The sequence below is a fragment of the Chiloscyllium plagiosum genome, unplaced genomic scaffold (genome assembly GCF_037043375.1).
Source record: "Chiloscyllium plagiosum isolate Xiang-an unplaced genomic scaffold, Cpla_swu_hap1 HiC_scaffold_30, whole genome shotgun sequence".
Lineage (NCBI taxonomy): Eukaryota > Metazoa > Chordata > Chondrichthyes > Orectolobiformes > Hemiscylliidae > Chiloscyllium > Chiloscyllium plagiosum.
In genome coordinates, this window is record NW_028270168.1 from 56438492 (window position 1) to 56448670 (window position 10179).

General features: G+C 44.2%; 1 long non-coding RNA gene across 3 annotated transcripts in view; it reads left to right on the plus strand.

Moving 5' to 3' along the window:
• LOC148142206 (uncharacterized) overlaps nucleotides 1-9282 on the plus strand; it is a 31789-nt gene extending 22507 nt beyond the window's left edge. For all 3 annotated transcript variants that reach the window (XR_015752191.1, XR_015752190.1, XR_015752189.1), the window contains exons 2-3: nucleotides 3529-3626; nucleotides 5775-9282. This is a non-coding gene — a long non-coding RNA (uncharacterized LOC148142206). The remainder of the gene's footprint in view (nucleotides 1-3528; nucleotides 3627-5774) is intronic.
• Nucleotides 9283-10179: the final 897 nt, after the last annotated feature.

Consider the following 10179-nt stretch of genomic DNA (forward strand, 5'->3'; position numbering starts at 1 on the left):
CCTCCTCTATATTGGGGAGACAGGCCGCCTACTTACGGAATGTTTCAGAGAACACCTCTGGGACACCCGGACCAACCAACCCAACCACCCCGTGGCTCAACACTTCAACTCCCCCTCCCACTCCACCAAAGACATGCAGGTCCTTGGACTCCTCCATCGCCAGACCATAGCAACATGACGGTTGGAGGAAGTGTGCCTCATCTTCCGTCTAGGAACCCTCCAACCACAAGGGATGAACTCGGATTTCTCCAGTTTCCTCATTCCCCTCCCCCCCCCCCCCCCCCACCTTGTCTCAGTCAAATCCCTCGAACTCAGCACCGCCTTCCTAACCTGCAATCTTCTTCCTGACCTTTCCGCCCCCACCCCACTCCGGCCTATCACCCTCACCTTGACCTCCTTCCACCTATCGCATTTCCAACGCCTCTCCCTCAAGTCCCTCCTCCCTATGTTTTATCTTAGCCTGCTGGACACACTTTCCTCATTCCTGAAGAAGGGCTTATGCCCGAAACGTCGATTCTCCTGTTCCTTGGATGCTGCCTGACCTGCGCTTTTCCAGCAACTCATTTTCAGCTGCTTGTGTATTTTGACAGGTCTGATGGTCGGCTGAATTCTTGTTCACCCACACGTGTGGTTTCTCCCTACTGGAAACAGTGTTTTCCTTCCACTCAAAATCAGATGATAATTTAGTTACGTGAAAATGGGCAGCTCTGACAGATATTGAGGTGATTTTTGTTTTATTCGCTTGTGAGACCTGGGTGGCGCTGGCTGGCCAGCATTGATAGCCCATCCCTATTTGCCCTTGAGGAGATGGTGGTGAGCTACCTTCTTGAATAGCTGCAGTCCACTTGCTGTCGGTTGACCCACAATGCTGGAAGGGAGGGAATTCCAGGATTTTGACCCAACGACTGTGAAGGAACAACAGTATATTTCCAAGTCAGGGTGGTGAGTGGCTTGGAGGGGAATTTGCAGGTGCTGGTGTTCCCAAGTACCTGTTGCTCTTGTCTTCTAGATGGAAGTGGCCATGAGTTTGGAAGGTGCTGTCTAAGAATCTTTGGTGAATTTCTGTAGTATGTCTTGTAGATTGTACACACTGCTGCTATTGAGCGCCAGTGGTGGAGGGATTGAATGTTTGTGGATGTGGCGCCAATCAAGCAGGTTGCTTTGACCTGGGTGGTGTCGAGCTTCTTGAGTGTTGTTGGAGCTGCACCCATCCAGACAAGTGGGAAGTATTCCATCACACTCCTGACTTGTACCTTGTAGGTGGTGGATAGACTTTGGGGTGTCAGGAGGTGAGTTACTCACCGCAGTGTCCCTTGTTTCTGACTTGCTCTTGTAGCCACTGTGTTTATATGGTGAGCCCAGTTGAGTTTCTGGTCAGTGGTAACCCCAAGGATGTGGGATGTCAAGGAGCAGTGGTTAGAGTGTCTCTTATTAGTGATGGTCATTGTGTAGCGCAAATGTTACTTGCCACTTGTTGGCCCAAGACTGGATGTTGTCCAGATCTTGTTGCATTTGAGCACGGACTGCTTCAGTATCTGAGGAGCTGCGAATAGTGCTGAACACCAGGCAATCATCAGTGAACATTCCCACTTCTGATCTTATGACAGAGGGAAGGTTGTTGATGATGCAGCTGAAGATTGTTGGGCCTAGGACCCCACCCTGAGGGACTCCTGCAGAGATGACCTGGAACTGAGATGACTGACTGTCAAATCATCTTCCTTTGAGCTGGGTCTGACTCTAACCAGCAGAGTGTTTGCCCCCGATACCTATTGATTTCAATTTTGCCAAGGCTCCTTGATACCATACTCTGTCAAATGCGGACTTGATGTCAAGGGCTGTCACTACCGCCTCACCTCTGGAATTCAGATCTTTTGTCCGTGTTTAAATTAAGGCTGTAATGAGATCAGGAGCTGAGTGACCCTGGCGAACCCAAACTGTGCATTGCTGAGCAGGTGCTGCTTGATAGCACTGTTGATGACCTCTTCCATCACCTTACTGATGATCGAGAGTAGACTAATTGGGTGGTAATTGGCCAGGTTGGATTTGTCTTGCTTTTTTATATACAGGACGTAGCTGGGCAAGTTTCCACATTGTCAGGTGGATGCCAGTGTTGTAATTGTACTGGAAGAGCTTGACTAAGGGAGCAGCAAGTTCTGGAGCACACGTCTTCAATACTTCTGCCAGAATGCTATCGGGGCCCATTGCCTTTGCACATACAGTGCGTCCAACCATGTCTTAATATCATGTGGAGTGAATCAAATTGGCTGGAGACTGGTATTTGTGATTGCTGGGGACAACTGGAGGAGCCCGAGATAGATCATCCACTCTGCACTTCTGACTGAAGATTGTTGCGAATGCATCAGCCTTATCTTTTGCAATGATGTGCTGGGCTCCTCCATCATTGAGGATGGGGATATTTGTGGAGCTGCTTCTTCCAGTGTGTTGTTTAATTATCCACCACCATTCATGACTGGATATGGAAGGACTGCAGAACTTAAAATCTGATCCGTTGGTTGTGGGATTGCTTACCTCTGTCTATCACTTGCTGTTTATGCCATTTAGCAAGTAAGTAGTCCTGTTTGGTAGCTTTATCAGGTTGACCCCTCATTTTTAGGTATGCCTGATGGTGCTCCTACACTCTCCATTGAACCAGGGTTAATCACCAGACTTGATGGTAACGGTTGAGTTGGGGATATGCCAGGCCATGAGATTTTGCTGGAGTACTGTTTTGTTGTTGATGGCCCGCAGCACCTCATGGATGCCCATTTTTGAGCTGCTAGATCGGTTTGAAGTCTGTCCCATTTAGCATAGTGATAATGCCACAGAACACAATGGACCACAACAGTGTTGTGGTCGTTTCTGCCTATACTGTCATGGACTGATGCTTCTGTAGCTGGCAGATTAGTAAGATGAGTCAAGTTTGTTTGTTCCTCTTGTTGATTCCTTCACCACCTGCCGCAGACCCAGACTAGCATTTATATTCTTTAGGACTTGACCATTGATCAGTAATGCTGCTGCCGAGCCACTCTGACATTGAAATCCTCCACCCAGTGTACATTTTGCGCCCTTGCCACCCTCAGAGCTTCCTCCAAGTGATGTTCAACATGAAGGAGTACTGATTCATCAGCTGATGGAGGATGGTACTTGCTAGCCAGTAAGAGGTTTCCTTGACCATGTTTAACCTGAAGCCATGAGACTTCATGGGGTCCGGAGTCCATGTCAAGGACTTTCAGGTCAACTCCCTCCCGACTGCATAGCACTGTACTACCATCTCTGCTGTGTCTGTCCTGCTGGTGGTGTGTCTGGAGTACTATCTGTAAGGTATGATTCTGCAAGAATGACTGTCAGGCTGATGCTTGACTAGGCTGTGAGGCAACTCTCCCAATTTCAGCACTATCCCCCAGACGTTGGTGACGTGGACTTTGCATGGTCGACAGGGCTGTTTGTGTTTATGCTGTTGTCTTTTCCAGTTCCAAGGTTGATGCCAGGTGGTCCATCCAGTTTCATTTTTTTCTTGTGACTTTCTAGCAATTGAGATAACGGAGTGGCTTACTAGACCATTTCAGAGGGCAGTTGAGAGTCAACTACGTTGCTGTGATTCTGGAGTTACATATAGGCCAGACCAGGTAAAGGACATTAATGAACTAGATATGTTTTTCCGACAATTGACAATGGTTTCATGGTAATCAGTTGACTCTTAATTCCAGAATTTTTTTAAATTGAACTCAAATTCCACCATCTGCCATGGTGGAATTCGAATCCAGGTACCAGAACATTATTCTGGGTTTCTGGATTAATAGTTGAGCAATAATAATACCACTAAGCCATCACCTCCCTAATGTTTAATTTCAGTTTCCTGACGGCAAATCTGCCTCTTCCAATATCCTGTAAAATAGAACAGAAGGTAGTCAAACAGAGCCCACAAAAACATAATGGCAGGTTGTACAGCTGAGCTGAAAGAATTGAGCAATTTGTGGAGCTGAAGCTTAGACAATGACAGCAGCTGGATTGTAATAAAACCCAGCTAGTTCATGATTGAAGATACCACATGATCTGGACCTGCACAAGACAATGGTCTCAATGGAAAGACAGAGTAGGGGTGATGTAAGAGGTGCAAGGGATGAAGGAGAGAAAGTGTTTATGTTAACCAGATCTTTGATAACATTTCCCAAACACCAACCTCTGCCAACTGGAAGGGCCAGGTGAACACCTTCCCTCCCAGTCATTTCCTGTCCTGACTTGTCTGGTATCCAGTACTGGGTGAGCAGAAATTTCCTCCAATTAAATATCTGGAAGCCTGAAATCATTATCCCCAATCTCCATTCCACTCCCTCACCGCCAACTCCATCTGTCTCACTGATAATTATCCAAGGTTCTGAAAAGTCTTGGTCAACTATGAGGAAATATTTCACCCATCATCACCAAGATCTCCTATTTCCACCTCAGTAACATCACCCAACTCCACCGCAGTCTCAGCTCATCTGCTGCTGAAATGCTCATCCGATGATTTGTTACCTCTGGACTTCACTATTGTAACACATTTCTGGTCAGCCTCCTGATTCAACCTCCTTATAAACTTGAGGTCATCCAAAGCACTGCTGTCTTTCTGCAATCTCACATCAAGCCTTGTCCACCCGTAGGAGAAAGTGAGGTTTGCAGATGCTGGAGATCAGAGTCAAAAAGTATGGCACTGGAAAAGCACAGAAGGTCAGGCAGCATCCGAGGAGCAGGAGAATTGATGTTTTGGATGTAAGCCCTTCATCAGGAATTGTTCACCTGTCGGCATTCTATAATTCGAATGGTATGGTAATAAATCTGGTGAAATTAAACACAAAAGTAAAAACAGAGATTTCCTAAATTGGAAAAAGAAATTTGCAGAAATGATGGAGAAGGTGCAGAGCAATCAAACCATAAACAGATGGAAGATTCTAGTCTTATTATTTACCAACTTTGAGAGAGAGAGAATCAGCAACTTTCATGCCTTATTGAGAAATAGAAGTTGAACAGATCGTCTCTCCTCTACTGTATCTTACACTGATCCATCAATCAGAGTAAACAAGCCCTGTTTGTCCACAGTCACTTACATGGGGTCAGCTGCTGGATGGAATCTCGCTGCCCTGAACTTGATCCCTGGTGTCTCCCGTCCCGACTGTCCCCTTACAACAATATCCGCTCATGTTTATATCCTGCAGTGACCAGCTCTATCCCTTGATTATTCTATGTTCTGTGTTGGGTGTCGGCAGGAAGTAAGGAAAAGACAGCTGGAATTTCTCCTGTCTGTGATTCTCAAACCCACATTCCATGGTTCACAGCAGTAATCTTTCTTAAGTCATTTTCTCATTTGCCCTACATTCTCCTGTCTGCTGTTAATTCTGTTATTTTTGATAATTTCACAATAATAGGTATAAAATTCACACGTTAGAATCTAATCAGTTTTCTCACTCTGGTTGAAGTTTTGTATTGTGTTTAGTAACAGGAAAAGCATGTTCTTTTTCCCAATCTGAGTCAAATTTATAATGAAGTGATTCTGTGCAATGGAATTATTTTACTGTTGCCATGGCGACTTGGGTGCAGGGAAGCGCTGTTTGAGTTTCTAACTCAGACTAAACTTCCCTGTACTGTAATACGTGTTGAGTCAGATATCTTACCTCAATATCTCCCAGCCATGTAACAAAAGATTCAGATACACACACCTTTTGTAAACAAAAACAGAAATTGCTGGAGAAAATCCAGTGGAATGAACTGAAAATCTTAACTCTGTTTTCTCTCTGCAGATGTTGCTGGACAAGCTGAGTTTCACTAGCAAGTGCTTGCTGCAGTGTTCCAGTGAAGCTCAGGGCAAGCTGGAAGAACAACACCTCATATTCCACTTTGGGACCCTGTAGCTCTTGAGACTCTATCAAGTTCAATAATTTGAGGGCCTGAACTCTTCCCATGTCTAGCCTCCTTTAACCCACTCACCAGGCATTGTTATCAGATAGTTTGCCATTACACACTACCCAATCTTAGCCACTAACAGTCTCAATTATCAGCTATCCATCCTCTCAGCCAGATCATTACCAAGTCGCTTGTCTATCCAGCTGTCTTTAGCTCCATTTGGGGTCTATCATTTACTCTTTACCACTGCCCCCCCACCACCAAACCTCTCTTTTCCCCCCCCCCCCCCCCCCATGCTCTGCATATAAACCAACGCTTTCCTAGTTACTCAGTTCTGAGCAAGGGTGACACATTATCTATGATTTTTCTTCACAGATGCTGCCAGACCTGCTGAGGTTTTCCAGCAACTTCTATTTTTGATCCTTCTGTTTTTTTTGTATCAGATTTCTAGCATTTATGTCTCCTTCATACTTCCTTGTTCTACTGTCGGTTTGAAGGAGAAGTTTAAAATGTTGTTTTGTGTCCTTGAACTTACGTTTCCCATACAGTTTAAAAAAAAAAAATCACAAAACAGCAGGTTATAGTCCAACAGCTGCTCCTTTGTCAGGCAGCTAGTGGGGCAGGATCATAGGACACAGAATTTACAGTAAAAGATCAAAGTGTCATACAACTGATGTGATGTGTTGAACAAACCTTTAATCGCTTAGAATGGGTTACAGGTTTCGATTCATTAATATGTAATCCCAGAACTTCTTTCAAGTCACATTCCTGAGATAATTTAAGGCTTCAATTTTAAAAAAAAGTGTGACATCTCAGCTCAGACAATGCATTAAAGGTGTGCAGTTAGAGTTTGTACTCCAACCTTGAGTCAGACTGATTCTATTTCCAAAGTAGGAATTTATAAAATGTCACATGGACTGACTGCCTGTAGATTGTGTGCTATTTGAACAAAATAGAATGTACCTGCAAATGCAAACGTAAGTTCACCCCATAGACATGTATGTATGTGTGTATATACGCGCATGTGCAAGAGGGGAGAGTGTATGTGAGATTGAGTGAGTGTGACGGAGTATATGCCTGTGAGGGGGTGTGGGTGTGTGTCCCAGAGAGCATGTATGAGAGAAGCTCAGCGTGAGTGTGTTTGTATTCGTGTGTATAGTGTAGTGGGGTCACCTGTTGTGTGACATGAACCGAGATCCCAGTTGAGGCCATCCGAACCTGGCTGCTCGGCAACTGTGCGTTGTTGCATATCCCAAAGTTCGCCTTGGAGGACAGTCACCTAAATCGCTGAAGTGTTCCCCGACTGGGAGGGAACATCCTTGTCTGGCAATTGACGCACAGTGTCCATTCATCTGTTGTCGGAGCATCTGCTTAGTAATGCCAATGTACGATGCCTCAGACGTCCTTGCCTGCTGCATATGATATAAACACTGTTGTCTATCTCATACGCTATAGGCAAGGAAGCCCCGAGGCATGGTACATTGGCATTACCAAGTAGACACTATGACACTGGACACCATGCAACAACTACCAAACAGGGATGTTGGAATTGATTAAATTAGATTACCTACAGTGTGGAAACAGGCCCTTTGGCCCAACCACTATGGGAAATTTAGCTGGGCCAATTCACCTAACCTGCACATCTTTGGACTGTGGGAGGAAACCGGAGCATGCAGAGGAAATCCACACAGACACGGGGAGAATGTGCAAACTCCACCCAGATAGTCGCCTGAGGCTGGAATTGAACCTGGGACCCTGCTGCTGTGAGGCAGCAGTGCTAACCACTGAGCCACCGTGCCGCCCCGTTCCCTCCCAGTCGGGGAACACTTCAGCAGTCAAGGACCTTCGGCGTCATCTTTGGGTGACTGTCTTCTAAGTTGGACTTAGGCTATGCAAGAACCTAGAGTTGCTGAGCAGAGGCTGATAGCCAAGTTCAGTACCCATGAGGATGGCCTCAACTGGAATCTTGTAGTGTGATATGGACCCAAATAACCCCACTACACACACATGCACTCACACTCTCTCTACCTCGCATACAAATGTATAAGTTTATGGGGTGAATTTGCATTTGTATTTGCAGATGCATTCAATTTGTTCAAAAAGCACACAATCTGTCAGCAGTCAGTCCATGTGACATTTAATAAATTCCTACTTTGGAGACAGAACCAGTCTGATTCAAGGTTGGAATACAGACAGACTCTAACCTCACCATTTGTAATGCTTGTCTGAGCTGAGATGCCACCTTTTTAATGAAACCTTAAGTTATCTTGGGAATGTGACTTGAAAGAATTTCGAGGATTTACATATTAATCAATCGAAACTTGCAACATCCTAAGTGATTAAAGACTTGGCAGGAATCTAGGTTTGTTCAATACAACATATCAGTTGTATGACACTTACATTTTGTAGTAAAAGATCAGTATCCTCTGATCAGGCACAAGCTTCCTGCTGAAGGAGTAGTGCTCCGAAAGCTTGTACTTCCAAATAGACCTGTTGGACTATAACCTGATGTTGTGATTTTTAACTTGGTCCACCTCAATCCAACACTGGCAGCTCCACATGTTTTCCAATACATTTCAGTTTAAAAGAAGCCATACCAGACTTGAAACTTTTATCTGTTGTTATCTCCACAGTTACTCCTGATCCAACATTCCTAAGTTTGTTTCAGATTTCTAGTATTTCAACCATTTTGCCTTTTTTCTGAGTGACCAGTGTTTGATTGTGACAGGAGTTACTCACCTCAATGATGGTAAGATTAAACCCATCAGCTTTTCCTGTGGACACTGATTCTGAAAGACAAGAATTGTCTATATCTTGTATTGTGACCTTGCTCAATGATCTCAGCTCCTTCTTCCAGATTGTTAATGTATAACATTAATTGTTTGGTCCCAACACTGACTCCTAATCTGATCTCTGGGGAGGCAATGGTCTAGTGGTATTATTGCCAGACTGTTAATCTAGAGACCCAGATAATGTTCTGGGGACCTGGGTTCAAATCACACCATGGTAGCTGGTAAAATTTGAATTCAATAAAAATCTGGAATTAAGTGTTCTAATATTCACAAAACCATTGTGGATTGTCAGAAAAAAACGTCTGATTCACCTATATCCTTTAGGGAAGGAAACTGTCATCCTTACCTGGTCTGGCCTACATATGACTCCAGACCCACAGCAATGTGGTCGACTCTTAACTGCTCTCTGGGCTGTTAGGGATGGGTAATAAATGCTGGCCAAGACATCGGTGCCCTCATCTGTCAAATGAATAAAAGAAATCCTGGTTTGACCTACCCGTCTACATCATCTTCATCCTGCTTTGTGCTAATGAAAAGATTGCCTTGTTCCCTTGTCTTACTGCAGTTGAATTAAAGTTGGAATTGAGTTGGAAAGCTGTTGTTTTGAGTTTCTAATAGCTGCGGTCTTATACCATTTGCTTTTTTTCCAATGTCTATGGCATTTGTATGTGTACTTCAGTGTTACCCTGACTAGCTGGGTCCTTCTTTGTTCTTTTAAATGTGGTACATCCCAATTTCAAACACATCCCAGTCTATTCATGCTGAGAATCCCAGTGCCGACAAATTGGAACATCCTTACAAACATATCCCACCCTGTATTCACGTCGAGAATCCCTGTGCCAAGGACTGGGGACATCCTGTCTCCAAACACGTCCCACTGAATCTAGGTTGACACAACAGATCAATACACTGGCTGTGCAATGCTTTGTCATTGACTAGTATTTCACTAAATACATTTGTTGAATGGATAGTGAAGATACAGAATTGAAATGAAACAGGCAAACTTGATCAGGTGACACATCAGAGACTTGTGCACAAACATTAGTGCCTATGGAGTTGAAGGGACACCAGTAACATGGATTTGAAATAGTCGGAGTAAAAGGAAACAGGATACTCATTAATGATTGCTTTTGGGCTAGAGGAAGGTTTTCACTGGAATTAATCTAGGATTACTGTTAGAATGAATCATCTTCCTGATATGTGTTACTAATCTAGGCCTTGATTTCCAAGGCCCACTTTCAACTTTTGTGGTTAATGACACAGATGGATTGCTGTATAGTACACTGGCATGGAATTAGAAGGTGAAATGGACTCTCTTGTAGTTATAATGAATTTGATTCATTTATGAACCATTCTTCATAATTCAGATAAATCTACTCTACATCCCCCGAAAAACCAAGGCAGTTTATCCTTCCTCACCTGCCCATACTGAATACATACTCCAGGAGTACTCAATCCATGATATTGAACATCTCAGTACTTTAACACTCAGACCCATACCTGAACTATT